The 25812-nt window shown below is 34.4% G+C and overlaps 1 protein-coding gene and 1 long non-coding RNA gene across 7 annotated transcripts in view; both read right to left on the bottom strand.

The window, feature by feature from the left end:
- LOC116563688 overlaps positions 1 to 13893 on the bottom strand; it is a 33406-nt gene extending 19513 nt beyond the window's left edge. Inside the window, exon 1 of the long non-coding RNA XR_004274521.1 lies at positions 3900 to 13893. This is a non-coding gene — a long non-coding RNA (uncharacterized LOC116563688). The remainder of the gene's footprint in view (positions 1 to 3899) is intronic.
- SYT1 (synaptotagmin 1) overlaps positions 1 to 25812 on the bottom strand; it is a 566059-nt gene that overhangs the window by 337061 nt on the left and 203186 nt on the right. The window lies entirely within an intron of this gene.

The following is a 25812-nucleotide window of genomic DNA, read 5'->3' as shown; positions in this document are numbered from 1 at the left end:
TTATTTTAATGCCACAATGTACTCTGCATTTTTTTCTTCATGGAGCAACTAAACATAACATAAATATATAAAAGTTACATAAGGATGAAACTATTCTTCGATTTTAAAAAAGTTACTAGTTATAAGTAGTCCTAAAGGTAGCTAAGTAATAAGTATAATTAAAAATCTAAATCAATCTGTATATTTATGAAACAGGTCAATTAAGACATATGTAATGAGTCTATAAACTGACTCAATTTTTGTTTTCTGATTATAAAAGCAATCATGATCATTCATTCTCTTATTACAGGGAATTTGGAAAACAGAGCAAACAGTAAATTACTGCAACTCCATCATCAGATAATAATTATCTTGGTTTATACCTTTTTAGTCTTTTTTTCTATGCATATTTTGACTGCAAAACAGTTGTGTCTATATTGTTTTGTAAGATCCTTTATCTCTTCTTCCTCCTTTCCTTCATTTCCTCCCTCCTCCTTCCCTTTTCTTCCGCTTGTTTTCTATTAATAATGTGTTACAAGCATTTTCCTAGTATTATGACTTTCTAAGTAGACCAGTTTTCAATGGAAAACCTTTTATAGTAATGACCTGCTGGTTAAGAAGAGGTTTGGAAGCCAGATTGCATGAGTCCAAAGTTAGCTCTGCCACTTGCTAACTGTGTGACCTCGAGCAATTTATTAAAATTAGTTACCTCTTTTCCTCTTCAAAAAAAGGGGGAATAAACATAATACGTCATACAGTTGTGAATACTCAACAAATTCATATTAATGAGCTACTACTTAAAAACAATACAACAAGGAAGCACTCCAATTGTTTGTTATTATTATGTAACATAAATCTATTTTTGAATATGCTTATATGTAACATATGAATAATATATTATTTTATTACCTTAAAGTTGAAAGATCATGTACAATTATTTAATCGAGTGTTAAACAATGTGACAAATCTTCGGAAATTTCTACAGTAACATATGATTACTGTGATTCTAAAGCTTTATCATGCCTACAATTACCTGGCATGTTCAATGGAAATGCTTCCCCTGGGATTCTAATGTGGAAGATCCTGATTAGGAGTCCGCAGTATTAGTGCTGTGCTTTGAAAAATGTGAACTAGATTAATCTCCAATTGAATCCAGTAAGCCAGTCATTGCCATAATTGGGGATTAGTGTCTATGCTATTTACATAAAATCACACAGAATATTACTGACAATTTCTTTCAAAGTATACCAGTGTTTGTTTTTAACCAGAAGTTTTTTTAAAAAACTCATTCTTTTAAAGATATTTATCAACACATTTCTTTACATTATTAGAAATGACAACCAATATAAGGATTAAAAACTCTACTTTGTGTTTACAGACAGACTACTTTAACTGTCCAAGAAGTTGTGATTCCTCCAATATTTCTAACTTTTTTGAGTAATTGTTCACTGTTCTATATCGAGAGTACATTTCTATCAAACCAGATGCCTTATAACTATATGGTTTTAAATTATTAATTTTTATTCCTCTCTAAAGGATAACATTAACCAGGCATATGTTTATTCCAAATTGCATTGTTTTAAAATTCTCAGTAGCAATGAATAAATAATGTTTAGACAAAAAGAACATTATTGTGCTAAAACTTCTCTTTTATGTGGAAAATGGATTTTTTTGAATTAATACATTTCTTAATTGGTAGGGAGTATTTAGGGACATCAGGGGAATTAACAGTTTTCGCAGGATCAGGACTGTGAGTCAAGTAGCAAAATTCACCTTCAGGCTGCACTGCCTTTATTTGGTTAAAGTTTACATAGGTTTGTCATTACCAAGTTTGGACAGAGTTACTAAGGATAGCCCTAGGGTTACCGATTTATTTTTTCTTTTATTCCTCCTTTCTTGTGCTCACAATGTAGAAAACTACCATTGGCTGCATTTTTTTGGAATTACTTCCTAATTTGCCCTTGAGAGGCAGCAGTAAAGCTCTAAAGGATAAAAAGTCGATACTCATACATTTGGACCAGTTGAAGTTGCTCTTCTACCAAGTTGTTGAGTGTGCTGTTCACAGGTTCTGAAATAACATGTGGAGGGGCAACAATTTTGAGTTCATGTTATGTTTAGATCAGATCTTTCTTAGGAGCTGCTTATTCACAAAGAGATTCAGTTCCTCAAAGGTCTTAATAGGAGCCTCTGTAAAAGGTGGTTTTCTACTGTTGTGCCACTGCAGGGTACAACATGTTTATTATTGGCCTGGGGCCAAGGGGCCAAGTGGCCAAGGATGGAAACCTTGTGCTAAGTCACCACTAACCAGAACATTAAATGTTTTTTTTATTAGTGAATAACTGGACACTGTAAAATAACTGTTTTGAGAACTACTTTAAAATACTTAATTAAAACCACATCTTCATAACCTGAAATTCTAGTGTATCCTTTGAGACAGGCTAACATAAATAATATTAACTGACATAGACAAGTTTAGGTTTAGCCAATATAAATAGTTTCTTTTGCCAGGTGTTTCATACTTATTGGACTTTTGTTGCTAATACTTTGAGATTTTTTACTTCTAGTTTTGTTATTGGCATACAAAAATTTTGTATTAGGTGATGAATTCTAGAATAAAGAGGTTCAAGTTAACTCAGAATTACTAGGGGCCACTTTCTATCCAGCTCATTTGGAGATGAGAGTGTAGTGGAAGAAGTGATGGCTTTCGTGTCAGAAAGACTTACTTTGGGCAAGTTGTTGAGCCTTTTGCAGAGGGAGATTCGTGTATAAAACTGGATGTTAACATCTCATTCATATAAATATTGAAAAATTAAATGATATGAAAAATGTGAAACTTCTATGATTTTGAACAGCATAGAAACTCATTAAATGGTGGCTGAGATAAAACATAAGCCCAGAGAGACTAAGAGAAAACAAAATAAAAAACATTTCAAGAAAACAAAACAAGTTTTAAAAAGACCACGCAAGGTTTAGATTTCAGGTAAACACGTATGTGTGAGTAATATGCATACTCACATGCACACACCCCAAGTGGACTCTTGTTTCACACTAAAGAAGGAAAAGAAAGTAAGCTTTTCCCTGGTTAGGAACTGGCAATGCAGCTTTGAGAGTCCTGCCTTTTCATCTCTAAGCAGGATACTTGAAAGTTAAAAGTTTCTATCATTATCAAATATAAATGTAGAGTTGTTATAGTTTTACTACTACTCCTTGGAGGAGAAGGCAAATAGATCATTTCCCAGAGGTCAATAGGACTGCTTTCCTTCTTGAATACAGCTGGGTAAGGTCTCATTTGACAAAATCTTAGCTTTATTTTGGGAGTACGTTCGTTTTTTAAGGGGACTTTCAAAGATTACACAGCATTTTATGGTGATACTGCCTGCCATAGAGAGTCATAAGAAAAGGGAAACATTTGTTTCTATAGCACTTCCAAAAACTACATTCTAAGACCTCAGAGGTTTAAATTCTTGTGGATAGATGATATCAATGACCTCTGGCTAATGGGTCATTCTGGCAGTCTCATGCATCTTAGTGGAAGATAATATATTATTTTAATTTTTTAAGCCAAGGAATATATGCTTATCTCCCAGATGTATGTCTGGTAGCCCTCAGAGTAGTTAAGAGGGACCAGCCTATTCAGGGTCTCTCAGACTTTGACTACTGCAGTAAGGGAATATACCTGTATTCTTTGGACAGTCTCAAATGTTGCTTTTGCTTCATTCCATGTCCCTTTTCACCCTACCTCTTCTACTTTTAGTTATTACATCCACATCTGTGGCTTCAATCTCCCTGCTTTTGTAAAGATTCCCAAGTACATAACTAGCTCGAATCAAAGTCCCCTTAAATGCAACACTTTCAAAATCAGCCAATGTCTGTTCCACAATTGATTATTGTGAATAAGGCACCTAGGAATTATCATTTACTTCCTCTCCTTGCTATTCTGCCCTTCTGTACTTGTCATCAACTGATGTGGATTGTGATTCCTAAAAATCTCTTGAATCTTTCCCAGCCTCTTAATCTCTCTGACTCTGCCTTTGTTTTACCTCACTGTGAATATGGCAATGGACTTTTATCTGAACTGGGTACTAAAGCTAATTTGAATTCCACATTGCTTCCAATGTGAGGATGTCATGCTCCTGTTCAAATGCCTTTAATAGCTGCCCCGCCAGTATCTACCCCTGATCTTTCAGGATTCTTCCTTCCAATCACACCTAGCTTCTTTTCTCTCAGTGGGTCGTATTGTTGCATTCCTCTATTCCTTTTAACATACTGCTTATTTCACCTAAAATGCCTCCTTTCATGGGAATACTCCCTCTTATCCTTCAAGGTTCAACGCAACATCATCTCTGCATGTAATATTCCTCAGCTGCCCCAGGAAGAAGAAACATATCCTCTGAGCACTAATCACACTTAGCAGAGTTTATTTACATGGCCTGTCTCTCAGGAGATCAAAAGATCTCTGCTAGCTGGTATATTGTTCCACCTGATCAATGTAGGAAACCAAACACACCACTCCAAAGTGTACCTCTTTGGCATATTTCGAGATGGCTATTCAGAGGGGCTGCAGACACAAGCATAGTTCTGAAGAATCTATCCTTTTGTAAAACAAATTTACATCTATCTATATTAATAAAGAAAACAAAATTTGCAGGCAGAGGCTTTTTCTGAGGTCCTTTTTTTCTAAACCTAGGTGTGGGAAGTAGAAAAGTTCATTTTTAAAGTTTCTTTTCTTGTTAAAAAAAATAAATCATTAAGTGTGCTAATAATGCTTTGCTAAGCTCTTTCCTATGTAGTTGTTAGACATGCCATACTTATAGGCATGTAGTGCATTCTAAGTCCTTGAACTTATCTGTGCTGAATGTGCTCACAGGCATGTTCCAGCTCTCCATTGCTTTGACCTGTTTAGGAAAGTTTAAAGTTGTTAGCAATCAGGTTTTAGTTTAGATTGTGAGGTCTGGTTCCAGCCAACAGAGATCAGACTCAGCAGTAAGGACGACCCCAAATACCTAAGGGATAAATTTGTCTGTTTTTCCTTTGTTCATTGTACTCTGGTGGCATGATGGCTAGCAAGGGTACCCTTCCTGTAGTCCAGGAAGTAAAAATTGCGTTGATGAAAGATCCTTTGTCTCAGTGCTAATTTTTCTTTGTGGCACCGACCATCTATTTCCAACACTAGGAAAGATTAAATCACAGGAAAAAGAAATTAAAGAAAGGTCTGACACTTTTAAAGGTCTGACAGAGAAACTATTACTATAGGTTACCATCGATTCTTTCTGTGAGCTATTGCCTGAGAGACTATCTGTACAATGAAACAACAGTCTTTGTTCACAGTGCATTTCCTCCCCTCGTCCTCCCATAACCTGTCATGACAGCCCCCAGGACCTCCAAGCCTCTATTCTTCCTGTACAATATAAAAACATCAGCCATCTGGCTGTTTCATGAGTCTCATATTTTGTGTGACTCTCATGCTCATGTGCATGTAATAAATTTGCATGCATTTTTATCCTGTTAATCTGCCTCTTGGCAGTTTGTTTTATGGACCCAAATTATTGAACCTTCAGAAAGAGGAGGGAGAAAATTTCCCTTTATCCCTAACAGTTTGGTGAGTCCAGCCAGGAGAACAAATCACTCTGCTCATTTTGGAGCCTGTAAATGGGACCCTGGGATGACTGACAAAAAAGCCAACAGAGAAAGGTAAGAATTTTTACCAAGGTCAGTAATCCCAGATCTCTGCCTTTAATGCCCAGTTGAGTAAGAGTGGTAAAAGTCATGTTTGTCTCTTTTTCTTTCAAATTTAGATTTGCTGGTGAAAACATGTCTATAAACGTGGTCTTTTGTTGTTTTGAATCACTTTTGTAATAAATTGGCTATATTTAGAAAAACTCTCATCTTAACTATTTGTAGCTACAAAAAGATCAAATTTTAAAAAAAGAAGAGACATAAGTAAATATAACTGTTAACCTTAAAGACTCCTGTGGCAATATTAAAATAATAAAAATTAATTTTAGAATAAAGTTGAAATATTTTTAAATGAGAAAATCTTTTGGATCTCTGGGCTCCAGATTTTAAAACTTCCCTTCTCTGAATCCACCTCCATGTTTTTCAGCAAATTTCTTTAGATCAGGAGATGAATATTTGTAAGAATTAGTTTATAAGAATTTGAATTATTTGTTTTGAATTTGTGTAACTGTTGACTTTTGGGGCACTCATTTGATAATGATCCTTTTCCCTCGGATGAATGGCTTTTGTTTTCCTGTTTGTCTTACCAACTGTTGTCTCTTTTAAACTTTTTGTCTATTGAGGGCACACAGGTTACCAGGCCTTCATGTGTGGGTGGCCTACCAAAAGGTTGACAGCCCCACAAATATAGCTGGACAAAAATGTGGGTTGTACCTCATTTTTGGCTAGCAAAGCTTTTCTTTCTTTTTGACTGCCTTTCTTTTGGGAATGGCTTTGGATTTTCAACAGCCTGCATCTTTGCTCTAATGTTAGACACTTGGTTAAAGCCATTAAAAGGCTCATTAATTTAGGTCATGAGAATTATTTTTGATGTTGAGTCTCTTGTAGACATACCTTTGGTTTAGAACTCTAGTTCATATTCAGAGCATTATAAGAATTTCTTTGTCATCTCTCCTAAGCTAAAATGGAAATATATCCTCAGGAAAAAAAAAAGTTATTTAAAAATTCAAAGGAAATGAAAAATCTTGAAGGCCTTTTCTATTAATATTGATAAAGGGTTTTGATCATGTAAACAGATAGTGTTAACTTGGTTAATGCTTTATAAATTGGTGAGTTTTATATTATTGTACTGTTATAAAGTTTTAAAATAAAAACTGTAATATTTTTGTTTGTATCATATTTGTATGTTTGTATATGTTTATACATGTGTACGTGTATGGTTAAATTATATCTACATGAGATAAAATTCCTTGGAAGAGTTCCAAATTGGCTTAAAGATAAATTACTCCTCATAAATTAAATACTTTTAAAATGCTAGAAATATAGTAAGAAACTCAAAGCTTATTCAAGTTCATGTGACTTGGGTAAATCTTTCACAAATAGAACTAGTTTGATGCTGTTGGTTTTAAAGTAAGTAAATTAAATAGATGTAAGTGGGATAAAACTTCATAAATTTACTTTTTAACAATAATTATCTTTTATAATATGTACTTTTAAAGGTTTCTCAAATCTTTTAGGTAACTACATCCTTAAAGTATTGTTAAACTAAATTAGATAATGAATATTCATTAAATATTTAGATCATTTCCAAATAAGACATAACCACACATTTAAGCTTATTTACTTTGACTTCTTATTACAAGAGAACTAAATATATTTGGGTCAGCTAGTAAATATACCCTGATCCATATTGAAAAATTATTTTATGAGAAAGCTTATGTTTCTAGAAATTATGAAATCTGTATTGATAACATGTGTTGGTACATGACAGTTCAAGATTGCTTTCTTCTCAGATTTTCACTGGAAAATAAGATAACTAAGAATTAAAATTCTAATTAAGATATGTAATTAAAACTACTAGAGATAAGAGAAACAATTCTGTATGTAAGCGTACAAGGAAGCTAGGATGTGTTTTGGTGAGAAAAGTTATAAGGAAGGCCCGGGGATTTTTTTGTTGTTGTTGAAGAAAAAATAATTCTTTTAGTTTAAAGGTTATCTAAAGGCTGTTTCAGAATGAAGAAATCATATATAAAAAGCTGAATGACAGTTCATAGAGAGTTTGGAAAAGAGAGTGAGAGAAAATAGGTGAGAAAATATTGACTAAAAGCGAATAAAAATAAAAGTTTTAGAAATGAGCTTTTATAGAAGAAGTACACTGATACAAAACTAAATTTGGTTTTCTCTTTCAAAAACAAAGTATTGGTAGATATTTTATACTTTATCAGAATAATTTCCTGTGCTTTATACTGTCATTATTAGGTCTTTGATTACTTAGAAAAACTGTGTTAAATAGTTAAAATTTTTCTATAATTATGTTACTTCCTGTATTTTCTTTTGAAGTATTTTAATTATCATCCTGGTTAAATGAATAACTACTATTTCACAGTAACCTGTGATCCTATTTTTGATGGAATGCTTTGAAGCTTTGTTTTTAACAACCTTCCCCAAATCAAAATTAAGTCTTTTTGATCTCAAACTAACTTTCGGGCATTCCAGAAGGACCCCTAAAAGTACAAAAGTGGGATATTAAACAAGTTAGGCCTATTTAATAGGTGAAGTTATATGGTAAGCACTCCAAATAGCAAATGATGTTTAACCTTCTCTGAGTTATATTTTTATAGATATGCTATTCACATGTATTCCAAAATTGTATAAAATTTCTAGAAATTTATAGTCTTGTTGCACACTATCAGTAATAATTATGGTTATACGTTAAGAAGTTATATGCCACAAACACGTTTCCTTGTCAATGACTTGTTATTAATTCTCATTAGGTTTTTAACCATGACTATTATAAGTTTTTGTCATAGATAGACAGTAGTTTTGCTTCTTCTCTAAAAGCACCTTGCAATCAGTTATAGGCCCAAATTGCTTTTCTTCAATGAAACTTATAGAAAAGACTCTGACAAGCACCACTGAAAATAGGATTCTGATGATTTTGAGATCATATTTGATTGGGTAAGAGTAAGAAATCCAGAACTCTAATGAAAAAACTGGACTCATAAAACTGCTAACCCAACATCAAGTAGGATAAGAATTATTACATGGGACCAAAATAATGAAAGATTATGATTTTATGACTTTTTTGTTTGAAATATGGCTTATTATTTTATATTTCATTTTCCACATTAAATTTTTTTTCTTTCAGCTATCTACAGTTTATAGGAATATAGGAAGGTGTACTTTTGTGTGCAGAATTGAAACTTTTTTACTACCTACCTGATTCCTCCAGAGTGTGGAGGCTATTTGTGTTTTTATTTCAAAAGCAATATATTTTCTTACATTCAAGAAGAATCTATTCTCTTTGTAACAGGACACAATTGGAAACATTAGCTATATTTCCAAGGCTTTACCTGAGATGTCCTCTTTTCAGCTATGACCAGATTGCTCTAAGGGATTAAAGTTTACTTTATGAAGCCAATTAAAACCCCTTGGAAAATCTATCCTGATATCTTGGATAAATAATTAACATGGTTGCTTTATAGGTGAGTAAAAACTGACACTTCCTGAGAGGCCCTGGAACTTGAAGATATTTTTGGGAACTTAGAAGAGAAGTATTCACCCAAGTCGAAAAGTATTACGGGCACAGTTTGAGGGTAACTTTTTGGATTGGCTTCCCAGCCTCAAGAGGCTGTCAAATGCTTAATCTGAGATTCCTTGTGAAAAGTTCCAGCAAAGTAAAATTGAAAATGAGCTTATATGATTAATCATCATTTTGCTGTACTTATGTGAATTATTAGGCAAAATATAACAAGCCTAAAACTTATGTTGCAAATAAATTAGTTTTACTGTGATTATTTTTGGTTAAAAGTGGGGAACAGGAGAGAGAAATACTATGATTTAAAAGAAAACTATAATGTATCTGTTATTCAATTCTAGGTCTGTTCATTATTTTTGAGATTTTGTTTATCTATGATTTAGACTGGATTCTGACATTGTTTAGTTTCCTCTAATGTCTGGCTACAACTCGCCCAACTAACATTTTCACTTTTTTCTCCCATTTTTTTCCTGACTTGAAATCACTGAAATTAAATGTGCCTTTTTCTTGAAGCCCTGAAAGCTGAAGCTGGTTGACTTGATAAACTCCAGAGAAATCACAGTAACAATTTAAAATCTGTCAGATTGTCACTGCCTATCCCCACTTCAACTGAAGATGTTTTGAGGCCAAATCTAGAAATCTTTTCAACTGCTGGACTCAGAACTAGCTTATATGCTGCTCCAATTACTAATATTTGTTTTTCTTTTGTTTCCTTAGAGATACCTCATGTTAAAAACCTGTTTGTTTATACCATGTAGTGAACTAACTGGGAATCCTAAAACACCACTTCCTAAATTGAGACATTTTCTACTTATTCCAATTGACGTTTTTCTTCCCTTTGCTGGTGTCTTATCTCAAAATATCTAACTTAAATTTTCCACCCTTATCAATCCTATTTTAAAGTGCAAAACGTTCTGGACATAAATTTCAAAGAGGGGGCTGTGGGAAACCAAAACATGCCACCCCAAAATGTGCCTCTTTGGCATATTTCGGTATGACTATTCAGAGGGTCTGCACACACAAGCGCGGCTCTGAAAATCTATCATTTTGTAAAATAAATTCACATCTATGTATTAATAAAGCAAACAAGGAATGCAGACAGATGCTTTCTCTGAGGTCCTTTTATCTGAATCTAGGAAAGATTAACTCACAGGAAAAGAGGCTAAAGACAGGTTTGACACTTTTAAAGGTCTGACAGAGAAAATATTACCACAGGTTACCATCTATTCTTTCTGAGGGCTATTACCTGAGAGGCTTTATCTGCACAATGAAGCAATAGCCCTTGTTCACAGTGCATTTCTTCCCTTTACCCTTCTATAACCTGTCGCCACAGCCCCCAGGAGCTGCAGGGCTCTCTTTCTGTATCATATAAAAATCTTAGGCCCTTCTTTGAGTCCCAAATTTTGTGTAGCTCCCTGTGTACATGCATGTCATAAATTTGTATGCTTTTTTTCCTGTGAATCTGTCTAGTATCAGTTTGGTTTATAGATTCAAATTATCTAACCTTCAGAAGGGGGTAAGAAAAATTCCCTTCACCCCTAAACCAACTTTTTGATATCTAGAAAATTATGACTTACATGAACTCCAGTACTACTAATGGGTCTCTGGTGGGCCTAATTTTTCAGGAATGAGGGAGTATTGGCTTGATGGGTAAAACAGGAAAGTGTGAGAGGTGTTTTGAGAGATCAGAATCATTGGGGGATGATAGGAAAGAGCAAGAAACCAAATGGAGGCAGGTATATTGGAATGATGTAGTTTTGGTTATTAAGTGGAACTAGAGAAAAACATTTGCTATCCTACACCTTCAGTTTGGTTTATTGTATCAAAATTTGAACGGGTTGTACCAACCTAAAATGAGATCTATTCTCCACATCTTAAAAACTTTTTATTGGGATAGCTTTACTACAATAAAAATAAATTGTGTTTTCAAGTAGAAAAGATAATTTGTTCTATCTTCATATCGGTGACTAAAAGCAAGCAAAATGTATACTAAATAAGCTCTTATTGAAAAGACAAGTCTCAGGGAAAAATAGATAGACTTTTAGGCTATTTTTCCATCTCACTAGGGTGTTAGCCCACACAAAACAAGCTACAGAGATTATTTTCACCCTAACATTGTTACATAGTTGTTGGAATAATCACATGGGGAGCAATCAATTCCATACAAATGTTTCCATACAGATGTGTTTTTCCTCTGAGCTTTGAGTGAATTAAGGTACAGATAAATGAGCCTGCACAGGGGAGGAGAAACTACATCACTGTATTTTCTTCAAGCAGACCAGAGTTCAATTTGACTTGGAGTTTAGCAAATTAAATGTAAGAGAAAAAGAAACATTGAATGGTTGCTCTCAATTCTGGTATGAGACAAAATGAGGTAGTAGCAGGATATTAAAAATTATTTTTGGGATATGTGAGGGAGTGTAACCCCTTGTTATCATCTTAAGACAGGTATCTTGTGCCTTGGATATGGGGTCTCAGCAAACTTGCAGCCTTTGCATGTGGGAATAGTTTGAATTTGAACCATTGGAGCTTATCCTATTATTTCAGTTTGGGTCCTTGTTTGGGCACAAGGCACTGTTTTTTGCAGTTGACTTCCACAAGCAACTACTGAGTGCCAAGCATGTACCAGGGATCGTGCTACGCAGGAGTGGTAAAAAGATGAATAAAACATAGCAGAATTTATAGTCTGGTGAGAGAGCAAAACACAGAAATAGATAATTCAGTATAATGTGGCAAATGCTAAGATACTTAGCTCAAATCAACTTGTTTTGAAAATTTTAACTGTTGCCAAGGTACTAGTAAATGAGTTCAAACTGTTCACGCTAGCCTTCTAAACCCTGACTTTTTCTGTCCAGTTAATTCTCACTAACATCCTGTGTGATCTTTCTGATTCAGATCTTATGAGGCTTGTTGTCTCCCACTTCTCACTTTGGATCTTGAAGGCATAATAACATTTTTCTTTCATTCTTTTTTTTAAAGTCTCTATCCATCTTTCCTAACCCAGGTTAATTCCTTGGTCTTTTGCAATACCATACTATATTCACTGATTTATTATTAACATGTCTAAAATGGAAATTTTCATTCGTTGAAGCCAATTTTCTTTCTTATAAATCTTCTCCCATCTCAAGAAATGGAAGCTTCTATTTTTCTGCTTAGGCCAAAATTCTGGAATCTCTCTTGAATGCCATATATCTACTCCATTAGTGAATTCTGCCTAGTAAACCTTCAAAATATATCCAGATTTTGACCTCTTCTCTCCACCCCCTCACACACACATCCTGACCCAAAGCCACTATGATCTGAATAGCCTTCTGACTCTTCTGTTCTTTAAATTTTGTAGTCTCATCATGGCTTACAAATCCCTCTGCAATCTGTGCTTTTCTCTCCTCCAGCAAGTGTTTCAACTTGTTTCTTTTCATTTGCTCCCCTCCTCAGCCACTCCACTCTGGCCCCGCGGTTTAAACTGCATGAAAGCCTGACTTTGCTCTGCTGACGTTCAGTGCTTAAAACAGTGTGAGGCATGTCTGTACTAGTTATCACAACTAGTATCCTTTTGTATGCCTGTTTCCTGTTAACCCGTCTATTGTCAATTTGTTTTATAGACTCAAATTATTGAACCTTAAGAAGGGGGTAAAGAAGATTCCCTTCACCCCTAAACCAATTTCTTGTTATCTAGAAAATTACTAGGAATAATAACTGGCTTATATAATCCTGATTTTGAGCCAATGCTAGTCTATGTTATATGACATATTGTTCTCATTTTCTCCTTACCATAATCTTAGGAAAGAGACATGGCTATTATGCAAATTTTACAAATAAAGAATTAAGGCACAGAGAGGCGGTAGGGACTCAATAAAAATAAGTATTGGTTGTGTTATCTCATTCAACTAATAGTCACTGATTGTACCCTGAGAGCCAGTTCTCCAACTTGAAAAATCAGAGTAGTATCAATTTATGTATCTCAGGGAGTTTTTATAAGAGGGAGGAAAAAATGAACAGGTAAAAATAGGAAAGTGCTAAACAGAAAGCTCCATGCAAATCGTTCAGATACCCTATTTCAATTACTGGTAATCTTTTGTGTAACAAATTATCAAACATGAGTTTCTATTATGGATTGTCACTATCTTACTCCTTTTCATCCAGCTCAGACATCACTTTCTTCAAAAAGTGTTCCTTGAACTCCCAGAATGAGTTAATGCCATTCTCTTCTGTTATCCCTATGCCTGGTACATGTTACTCCCATTAGGCTTGATGCATGTTACTCAATCTTTGTTTGCGTAGCTTCTCCTCCACCAGACTAGAAACTCTCTGAGGATAGGAACTAGTCCTATTCATCTCTTAGTTCTAAGATTCAGGCACACAAGCAGTGCCAAATACATGCTTGTTAAATGAATGGGTGACCCAGCAACACAAATTGTGACTAACAACTTAAAAAATATAATATTTGAACATAAATGAGCATTAAGCTGCACATCTAGGAAGAGAAAGTTTGCTTTGGTTTGCTTAGATGATAGAATTAAAATAAATATCCTATTTAGATTAATTACCATAAGTTAACGAGTTCTGTAAGAGACTTGTGATAACTCTCCTTCTGTTTTTTTAATAGCTCTCCCATAAACCAGACACTGAAGTTTGAAGTGAAAGTCACGGAATAACCAGGAGCATTACAGATTTTGGAGATGGATTAACTGCTCTGCAAACATAATGCCAGCAACCTAATTCAAAACAAAGACATGCTTTAGAATCATAAAGCCAGAAAAGGCCCGAATTGTGTACCAACACAGCTGTGGAGGTAACTCTGCAGACTTGGTTTCAGTTTTTCATTTGTTTCTGACTGTTATAACTCTGGTTTTTTATACTTCAGTTCAATCCTATATGGCTATTTCAAGCTTGTCAGAATATAAAGTCAAAAGAGTATTACAGTAGTGATTGGAAAGAACATAAGATTAATTTGAAGTAGAAAAAGGGCATTTTATAAATGAATGTGAAATGCCTGGAGGCCTACCAAGAATACCCAGCCATGCACTAGTCTTTCAGCTTAGAAATGCTGCACACAGCATGCCACAGCCTTGGGAGAAAACCTACATCACATGTCAATGGAAGCTGCTCAGCCAGGCACACAGAAAGGTACCTTGCACCAGTGATATTTGACAACCCTGGTGGTGATTTTTCTGCTTCAGTGGCCAACTTGTGCAAAGTCAGGGCCAGCCAACACACAAGTAGTTCAGAAGGAACGAGGCTGTTAGAATGATCTTTACAAGGCAGCAACCATGATGCTTCTTTTAATGATCATTTCATATCCTGTGTAGCCAGGAATGATTCAACGACTAAAATTTTCAGAAAAGGGAATACTAAACTTCTGGGGATGAAGGAAAGTTTCTAACAAAAATGATATTAGTTCGATATTCATTTTAATCTGTAGAAAATATTTTTCATCGCTGTGTTCTGAGATTGGTACTTCATTTCTCAGTACCTTTTAATCCAAACTAATAACATTTTATATTTCTAGTGCCTGACAGAGAGTAGATATCTTGACAGGAAAGTAGAAAAAATGATGGAGGCTAAAAAATTACTCACAGGCTCCCTCTCACACACTATACATAGCTCCCTTGTGTCAGACAACTGCTACATTTTTCTCATACATTTGATTACATTTATAATAACAATAATGATGGTGGTGATGACGGTGGTGGTAAATTGATCACAGATCACTTTATTGTCTTCTTTTCGTCCTAAGTTATTTTCTAAGTGCTTCACATGAGTTATCTTAATTAATATTCACAATAACCCTAAAGGTTAGCAAACTGCTTGTAGAACAGTTAGGTAATTTAGTCAATATCAGACTAACTAGTAACTGGAGGATCTGGGATTCAAGCCTGGTGATCATATTATGGGACCCTCAATTTTCTCCATAATTAATTCAATCTTAGAATTCATCTTGTCCACTAATTTTTACAAAGATTTCTCTGAGTTCTTCCAAAATGCTTCTTGAATTGTCTCCGAGGATTTAGGGAGAGTACTCAAAGTCCCATCTCAGGCTTGAATTTACATATTTGACATTTGCTTAAAATTTCAACTGAATAAAGGGCTGTAGGATTCAAAACAGACCTGGAGAGATGAAGCTGAGAGTCCCAGGTGTCATGGTCCTACTCCTGGTTAGTGGCAGTTCTCTAATTAGGACCCAACTCCCCAGACTTAGGTCACATCTTTCTATGCCACTGTGAGCCCAAAGAAAGGAACACATCACTGACAGAACAAGGTCATAACACTTCAGTGGCCTCCGTCGTGAGCACTGGAGGAGGCTTCTGCCCTGGGATGTGGTTAGTTTCATTTTCTGTCACGTATAAACTTCCCAGATGACTTAAAAGCCAGAAGACACAGAGATTTTCAAGCATAAGAGTCATTTTTGTATAGGTTGAGCATCACTAACACAAAAATCCCAAATCTGAAATGCTCCAAAACTTGAAACTTTTTGAGCAGGGACATGATGCCACAAGTGGAAAATTCTACCCTGACACATTAATTTTTCACATTAATGGTATATCATATTTCTTACTGCTAATCCTTATGTGTAAGTAACTGTAAGAAAATGATTGCTTGTCATTAGCATATAAATTCAGAGTCAGGAATGATGGTGATGCCAAACAACTACAGGTTGTCCACATAGATGGCTGAGACAGTGACATCTCTGCTTTCTGATGGGTCAATGTACACAAACTTTGCTTCATGCAAACATTTTTAAAAACATTGTATAAATTACCTTCAGGTCATGTGTATAAGTATTATATGAAATATAAATGAATCTTATGTTTAGGCTTGGATTCCAAACCAAAGATAATGTCATTGTATATAAAATACTCCAAACTTTGAAAAAAATTCAGATTTCAAAACACTTCTGGTCCCAAGCATTTCGGCTAAAAGATATTCAACCTGTATTTAATTCAACCTGTATTATTTTCTTTATACATATGGTTAGCTAATTTATCTATATTAAAAAAATTAAACTATAAGCTTAAGGTTAAGCAATTTTAATTTTACTTGTATTATATACTCAATATATTATACTGGCATCAAAGCTGTAGATTGGCCAATCGTGTAGGCCTTCCTCTAAACCTTAGAAAACATCTGCTAGTATTCATAAAGACAATGTAGTGTAGAATTATGCTTCTCAAATATATTTAAGCTGTCATATCCTTTGCAAGTCCAGCGTGAATATCACTATAAGTGAAAGAGTGCAATAGTCAGCTATGGACTTTAATCTGGACCTCAGATTTGGGCAAAACACTGAGCCTCTTAGAGTCTTGGTCTCCTTACATAGAATGATGGAGTCACCACTGCATGATTATTTGGAGGGTATCAGGTAAATTATGCAAGGTAGCTGAAGACTAGTGTACTAGTGTACCCTTATCATATCTTTATGCTAATTATGTTTTTATTCTTGAAATTTTAATAATATCTAGATGAATGAATAAACTATGTGTCCTTCAACATTTATGGAACATTTATTCTAGGCACAGTGACAGTTGTTTTATATAGGCGATAGTACATTGCCTCAAAATATTGTGAAGTAGATTCCTTTATTATCTCCACTTTATTAATGAAAAAATTAAATCATTAAAAGGAGAAATGAGTCTTTTAAGAGTTTACATCTGGTAAATAGTTACATCTGAATTGTTCCATGCCTGATCCCAAAGCACACCAGCAGCTACTCTATATGTATGCACTTCTTCGACATTGGACACCCTCAGCCTGCCTCTCTCCTTGACAAACTGCAGTTTTTATTCTTGTTAGGATATATGCTCATTTGTGAACCTTCCATTGTAGTTTTGATTTTATGAAATATAAAAATAATATTACAAAGGATGTCCATTTCCATGAACACAAAGATGTTCGAGTTGACGTCTTTGCATCTGTGTTCTCTCTCCAAGAATCAAATATTAGACATTAGCTAAAGCTTCTCCTATCCTTTTGTTTTCCCTTCCTTCTCAAATGCAATCATTTTGCTGAAGTTGGTATATATTACATATCTGCATAATTGTATATTTCATAAAATATGGATATCTATATAAACAATTTATGTAATGCTATTTTCTAGATTTAAAGTTTGTATATAAATGTTTTTTTACATTTAATATGTTTTACAACTTTAAATACTTTAATACTCTTAGTTTTTTTAGCAATTTCCTTTTTAAAAATCATACGGCTAGCATAATTTTTTTCAGCCAATACTATTTATCTATTTTCCTTCTGAAAAATAATTATGTTGTTGCTATGTTTCACTTTTACAAAGGGAGCTCGCCTGAGTATCCTGGCCCATAATTCCTATGGAAATATGCGAGAGCTACTCTAGGGAATTCATCTACTAAAGCTGCTGAGTCATAGCTCATGAGCCTGTTCAAATTCACCAGGTGTTTTGAAGATACTCTCCTTTGCAGTGGTACTAATTTACACTTCAGTCAGTAATGTATGTAAGTCTTACCTTTTCACATCTTTATTAGTATCTTGGTTTTTAAAAATTAATTAATTTTGATCAACCTCCTTTATTAATATTTCAGAAGTTGCTAGTGAGCTTTAACATATTTTGATATATTTGTTGACATTCTAATTTTTTCCTCAATGAAATAGCTGATGTTCTCTTTTATTTATTTTTTCTTCTGGATTATTTGTTTTCTAAATATATTTTCTTAGTCTTGACTTGTCCTTTCATATTTTTTAGCTTCTTTTACATATGCATTTATTTTTTTCTTTTAATCCTCTTGGAGTTATCTTTAACAATCATTTCTTTTATTACTTATTTTTTTTTTTTTTCATTAAAAAATTCTTCCTTTTCCTGGAAGCTGCTGAAAGCCTGAGGAGATTTGTTCACCTGGCAAGGACCACTCTCACAGGCAGGTTTTGCTCACCTTACCCCTCAGGCCAGACTTTTGTCAGAACTAATACATGTGTGGCGGCCTTCCCCTAGACCTCCCCTAACTGGTCCCTGCTCTTCCTAGGCTCATGAAGTAAAAATTCTTGCCCTAGCTCTTTCTTTCAAGACTTAAGCAGGGCAGGAGGCCTCAGTAGCTGCTTGGCTCAGATACAGCAGCAGCAAGGGTTCAGGGATATATTCAAGCCATCTTCTTCCCATAATTCTCTGATAGCTATTTCCTATTACTGCTCAGCTTATTTTGTCTGTCATGCTTATTATAAGGTATATGTTTATGTATATATCTTACTCATTTATTGTCTGACTTCTGCTCTGTTGCACCATTTTCTTGAGGATAGGGATCACGTATGTTCAGAGCAAACATCCTTGTGCTTAGGGTACTTCTGGGGATATAGTAGGTGCACAAAAATTTATGTTAAATGAACTAATAAATGAATGATTAGATTTCCTTATTCCACCTGGAAAGTTGCTAGCCTGTGATGCTTATTGCAGCTACTTCTTGCAGACTGTTGGTGGGAGATGGGTCTATAAGCCTTGTGGAAACATGCAGAATAAAAGACAAAAGACACCTACACACAAAAATTTTTAGAAATAAAATAAATAAATAAATAAATAAAGGAAAAAAGTCTGAAAAAGTCTACATAACTTCCTTTCTAAGATAGTATTTATAAAAGGGTCAAAATTCCTTCCAAAATCTGTGTTGAATCCACACAAGCCTTTCAATAGAGGTGCATTTGAGGTCTAGCTTACTACACTATTAATCTTGGCCACAATAGTTTCAGTAGGAAAAAGTTTTATGTCAATATATGTACTACTTCTATTGCATAGAAAAATCTTTTCTACAAAATAGGAATAGTACATAACAGTGAACTACTTCTATTTTTCTAACTGAGATGCAGAAAAACCAAGATTGTAATGTCACACGACCAGTCAGCTATCATGTATGAAAGTAAGAGCCATATACCGGACAAACGCTCCTTTAACAGTGAGATGAATTCAATGGTAAAGCAGTCCTTTGTGGTCTTAGAAGCTCCTGGGGAAAGAAGAGCAGAAGTACTTGAATTGACAGAGAATATACTCCATCAGAGGATCAAATTGTTAATTTTAAATTTGATAGGAAGAAGAAACTGTGGAATACAGAGAGAAATGAGGACAAATGACTTGATATAGAATAGGCCTCATGTGTCATTTGTAGAAAAAGAGAGTTTGGGCCTGGCACTGTGGCTCACACCTGTAATACCAGCACTTTGAGAGGCCAAGGTGGGTGGATTGCCTGAGGTCAACAGTTTGAGACCAGCCTGGCCAATATGATGAAAACCGTCTCTAATAAAAATACAAAAATTAGCGGGCCATGGTGGCAGGTACCTGTAATCCCAGCTATTCGGGAGACTGAGGCAGGAGAATCACTTGAACCCAGGAGACAGAGGTAGCAGTGAGCCGAGATCATGCCACTGCACTCCATCCTGGGCAACAGAGTGAGATTCTGTCTCAAAAATAAAAGAAAAGAAAAGAAGAGAAGAGAAGAGAAGAGTAGAGAAGAAAAGAAAATGTGAATTTGAATTTGTGTGACATAACGTATTCCAGATTCCATTGTGGAGGTAAAACTGTAGTAATTTACTTTTTTCTTTTTTTGTAAGTTTTATATATGAGCTCTAAAACGTTCATAAGTACATGGCCAACTCTGGAAGGGGAGAAGAAACACAGGAGCTGAGGAGTAAGCAGCAGGTTATGTGTGCAAGTTGCACATACATGTACACATGCGTATGCACATGCACACAATTGTTTGACATAACATGTAGCTCTTCCAAGATGTCTGTCTTTTTAAAATCTTTTCAGTCCCAAACTTTTATCAGTTCCTTTACAGACTCATTCCTACTACCCTCAGCCTCTGCACTGACCTAACGTATATCTCTATACCATCGGAAGAGTTTTACAGCATGACCTAAATCCCCGTCCAGTCACAATAGTATCCTCTTTAATCTGCTTTTATCATAAACCCACGACTTGGCTGTAAACACACTCCAATCTCATGTCCATTACCTGGATTCCTAAATTCCCTACCCCATCTGTCATCTTAAAACTGTTTTGATGAAGTCTTCAAAGTGGAAGGTACTAACCTAATTAGTCTAACAGCATCCTTGTGGCGGCTAGGCAGCCTCTCTGGAGCTATTACATCCAAGTAGACACTTTGTGGACTTGGTAAAATCTGAATGCCTTTAAGATAATAGAGTATAAATACTGGTACAATTGCTGCTAATTTATATGGGAGCCAGTATGTCTTTCCACTCAATTTTTGCTTGTGACATTTAGCCTATAAAACCTAAATATTCAATCCCACCACCTTTTTGTGATATTTTTTGTCTTAAAGATTGAAGAAAATATATTTATATATATATCCACCACAATCCATTGTGATTCCTTTCAGATTAAGATTTAGGCAGTATAATTTTTGTGTAGTGATTGGCTTCTCTTATATCTTATAACAGAACTTTCTCTAACTCTCCTTTGACCTAAAGGTTAATTAATAATTATTGTCTGTTTTGCCTTGGTGCCAGATTATTTAGATAAACAATGAAATGTTTAATCATATGGTTCAGGGTTATCAAATATCCAGATGTCCCAAATATGCAGCTGTCTAATATAAAAAGAAATAAATAATTTGCATAAATTTTTTTTCTTGTCCAAATACATAGATGTTATATCATTGGGTAAATGTCTATATACTAAATCCTCAGGCTGTTTTCCTATAGGACCAATAAGTTAATATTAAATATAAAATAAGGATTAGTCAAATGCTTAATCTCATTGAAAGAGCAGAAAGTTTGCTATTAAAGAAGTAAAGATTTTACTTTGGTAACAATGACTCATAGATGAAAAATAGAAAATCTTGTACTTTGAATTTAAGATTCTCTTTATCCATAACAATCAGCAGCTATCTGAAAGTATAAAACTTATTTTTAAGGTATTCTCCTTGAGTCAGCTAAAAGGACAGATGGCCCATTTTTCATGTTTATGGATCTATTCAATGTTAACAACAGCGACTACAACTTTAAGACCTAAAATCTGTTTTATTACTTCTGTGTATTTTATTTTGGTCAATGTCAACTACAAATGGTTCTTTGAAATTATTGTGGCCTTTCAAAAGAATAAAAGTATTTATTTATATGTTTATAACATAACATGCATGTTTCAAAGTTTCTGTGGTTGATACAGAAAATTGCTATAATAAAAGAAAAAACAAAGGAATTCAAATATCTGAAAATGTCGTTTCTACTATCATACTCTGATACATTAATTGTATTTGACATATCTATGTATAAAATATCTAGGTAATTAATTGAAATAACAACTATATGTCTTAATTTAAATGAGATGATAATCTGTGTTAGTGGCGACTTAAATTTAGCTAGGTAAAATTTCCTATTTTACATTCCAAAAAATAATCTCACAAATACATGTCAATCCTCTTATAAAATTCCAAGGCTTTTGCAGCTTCAATTCAGAGGCTTTTGATGTAGCTAATGCTTCATATAGTATAGGAATTATTTAAATCACTCTGTGTATTTTAATATGGATTATACATCAAAGTAAAATTATTACTGTATTAATCTCTGTGTAGGGAGAGGTGAAAGTCAGTTGAAATTTTTTTCTCATGTTCTTGCCAGCTTGTGACAATAGTTTCTATATTAGACTTTTATTTTACCATGATTGCAAGTTAAATATTTTCTATTCATTCCTTAGTTATAGGGTATTCCTAAAATCAGAAGAGCTAAAAATACTGGGGATTCAGGGTTGTAGCCTAAATTAGTCCCCTGTCAGAACAGAATTTTTAGGTGGATTTCATGCATCCTTTTAAATTCATGTGCCTTTTAAATTCTTCCTCTTACTATAGCTGAATATATCACCTACCATTGAGTACAATGGACTCTCCACGAAGTCACACCACATAGCATAAGTATTCATTTGCATCCAGGGACAAACAATATGTACAAGACCTTCTTGAAAATCTAAACCAGGAAATAGTGCTCCTGTCTCTTTCTGTGTGTGTGTATGTGTGTGTGTGTATACACAAACTGCCTTTTAAAAGAAGAAGCCATAACTAATTTTTGAGGTGAAAAATATCCTGTAAAATTTGATTTTTATACCAGAATCATTTTATTAGAATATACATAATACCTATTAGATATAATATATGAATATATTGTATATAACACATAAGAATATATTATATATTACATACAATGTATGTGAATATATTATATATTACATATAATGTATGTGAATATATTATATATTACATATAATATATGTGAATATATTATATATATTACATATAATATATGTGAATATATTATAAATATTACATATAATATATGGAATATATTATATATATTACATATAATATATATATTCTTCTCTTAGAAGGCAGTTTATTCACATGGACACATGGAGGGGAACAATACACACTGGGGCCTTTTTGGGGGTTGGGTTGAATGAGGGAGAGCATCAGGAAGAATAGCTAATGGATGCTGGGCTTAATACCTAGGCGATGGGTTGGTCTGTGCAGCAAAACACTATGGCACATATTTACCTATGTAACAAACCTGTACATCCTGCACATGAACCCCAGAACTAAAAATATTGAAGAAAAAACAAGGCAGGTTGTTAGTATTAGAAAAAAATAATGGAAAATATGAAAAGGTTAATTCCATCAGAGCTGGGTAATTACTATGTCATTTTAAGTAACTACTTTATTAAGCTCCTACTGTACATCAGGCACTAAACTAAGTGCTTTACATATATTGGCTATTATAAAAGCCCTTACAATGACCTCTACTAGAGAAGTTACTGATATTCTTACTATTTAGATATGAGAAAATATGAGTGCTGAAGAGGGTGAGATCCAAGAACAGAGTGAAGGTGAGGGGAGAAGGCACACACTCTAAGTCTAAAGTCAACTTGCTTCTTCCGCAACATTACTCTGGCTCTCAAGTGATGGTCAGGAGGATAAATTACAAGTGGACGATGACCAGCGAGTAAAGGGAAAAAGGCGACCTTAATTTGATAGTTCTATTGAAGCTTATTGAAATTTTAGTAAAAAGCATTCGTGAAAAAAAAGTTTTAAACTCCAAAAATGTATTCTCAAATGCACTTTAAAAAAAAATTTCTCTGTACCTACTAACATATAAACTAATGGTAAAATATTTCAGAAAATGTATCATAAAAAATGTGAATAGTACTTTTTAAAATTTAAATGCAAAAATTTATCAAACCAGAAAAAATGCATACGATTTTTTAATAGGGCATAGTATTTCTAATAGGACCAGCAAGATAGTCATGATAATATACTAAACAACCCAATGCTTATTTCTATATGACATTATTTTTAATCAGCTTTTCATAGTTCCTTTCAGCTACCAAGTTGTAGGAAAAGCAGCAACACATTGAAAAGTAGAAAGTATGTAATGCTCTTGTAAAAGTTTATATCTTGAATTAATTCTCATTTATTTCTTGGAAATATTGTGCAGTTGACCCTTCAATACATTGCTTAATATCATTTTATTTTAAAAGAGGAATATTCATATATTGCCTCAATTCTTTTCCCATTAATTGTCCAAGAACACGATAATTGACCCAAAGAACTACCTAATTTTCCTTACTATTTGGATTTGTCAGAATGGGCCAGAGAGCCATTCATCAACAAGAGACAGGAAATGGGCAAGCAACTGGAAACTGGAAGGTATACCTGCCCTTGGTCCTATCCAGTATTAAATGGTAGATCTGTGTGTGGTTACTGGATGTGTTGAATCCAATAGTGTGAATGCACTATAGTCATGGAAGAACAAGCAGTATGTTTAATATCAGAATCAGGTGGATGGCAGTGCTTTGTATTTGGGCAAAGTAGCCCATTTCTGGAAGGAACACAGCAATGTTGTGGGAATAAATAGCTTCTTATTCTCTTCAGGTGGGGCTGACAGAAACCAAGTGGGAATAAGGCTTTATCCAAGAGCTCAGGCTCAGCAGCAGAACAAAGCAGAAACTTCATGGTGGTTAATGCAGCAGCTGGGACAAGGGAATAAAGGCAGAGCTAGAACTTACTAAGTTACTCTGCAAGACATTCCAAACCTTGTGCATGTTGAGCTGTGGTGTGCAATAAAACACCTGAACTTTGTCAAGATTGGCTCAGTAATTGACAGAGTACATCCAGCAAGTGAAAAATCCAGAGAAGAGTTGGGGTTAGGGGTAGGAAGGAAGTCAGGCTAAAAGCCATCACTGTAAATACTAGTGAAATCTAGGCATGGAAGTCTGCAATGACAAGCCCACTAATAAACCATACATATTTATTTAGATTAATACATCATCCCAATTCATTTTAAACATTAGTTCACAAAATTTATTTGAGATCTCTTAAAGTGGTTGTTTCCAATTTCAAATATATTTGTTAAACATTATTAATTTATAGACAATCCTGTCTGTAAATTAGAGTATATTGTGTCATAAAGAGTGTGAGTTTTATGATACAATTATTCCTGACACACACACACACACACACATACACACATATATATATACACATATATGTATATATATAAATATATATATATATATATATATATATTTTTTTTTTTTTTGAGATGGAGTCTCGCTCTGTCACCAGGCTGCAGTGGTGCAGTGGCCCAATCTCGGCTCACTGCAACCTCTGCCTCCTGGGTTCAAACAATTCTTCTGCCTCAGCCTCCTGAGTAGATGGCACTACAGGCACACACCACCAGGCCCAGCTAAATTTTGTATTTTTAGTAGACATGAGGTTTCACCATGTTGGCCAGGCTGGTCTCCTCCTGACCTTGCGATACGCCTGCCTCTGCCTCCCAAAGTGCTGGGATTACAGTAGTGAGCTACTCTGCCTGACTTTGACACTTTATAGTCTTATAAATATGCTCACACTGAATGTTTTACATTTATAATAACTACTATGAAAGGCAAAAACAGAGGGCCAGGGATCATAACTGCATTTCACCTGACCTGGTTAATTTTGAAAATTCTGAAACTTTTTATGTATTCATCTCCAAATAAAATAGTAACAATATATAAAATGGTATGATATTTCTTTTCAGAAAATTTTAGTAACATTCTCTATATTTTTAAATATGATGGAGCTCAGGACACACTACCACAAAATATTGTATCTTGGCATTTGAGGAAACAACGGAAGCAAGAAGGCCGCTGTCACCTTCCCCTGATCTTTCTCCCCTGAAACAGGTCACAAAACCCTCATTCTAGAGTTGCCTCTCTATACCTAGAGGAAAGAAACATCCTTATCTCTGAAGACACAGGGACACAGAGGAGAATCTGAACAAATAGGCCCTGACAAACTCCCCCCAGCTTATTACCATTAAATCGCATCATACTTCTACAACTATCCACTTCTCCATCAAACTCAGCATAAAGGTCATAGGTTTCCTTGTTCCTTTGCTCTTTACTTCTGAAGGTTCATGTGTTATGTAATATAATATTGTAACATGTCATAAAATTTTTATTAAAAAATGTATACTTTCTCTTGTTAATATGACTTTTGTTATAAAGGTCTCAGCCATGAACCTAGCTAGGGGTGAGAAAAGAAATCTTTTCTCCCCTACAAGGTTGATACAATTTGTGATTTATAAGCATCTAATACACATTTACCTCTAATTTG

The sequence above is a fragment of the Sapajus apella genome, unplaced genomic scaffold, assembly GCF_009761245.1.
Source record: "Sapajus apella isolate SASKATOON/1434 unplaced genomic scaffold, GSC_monkey_1.0 scaffold2, whole genome shotgun sequence".
NCBI lineage: Eukaryota > Metazoa > Chordata > Mammalia > Primates > Cebidae > Sapajus > Sapajus apella.
This window is presented reverse-complemented; position numbering and strand designations above follow the sequence as displayed.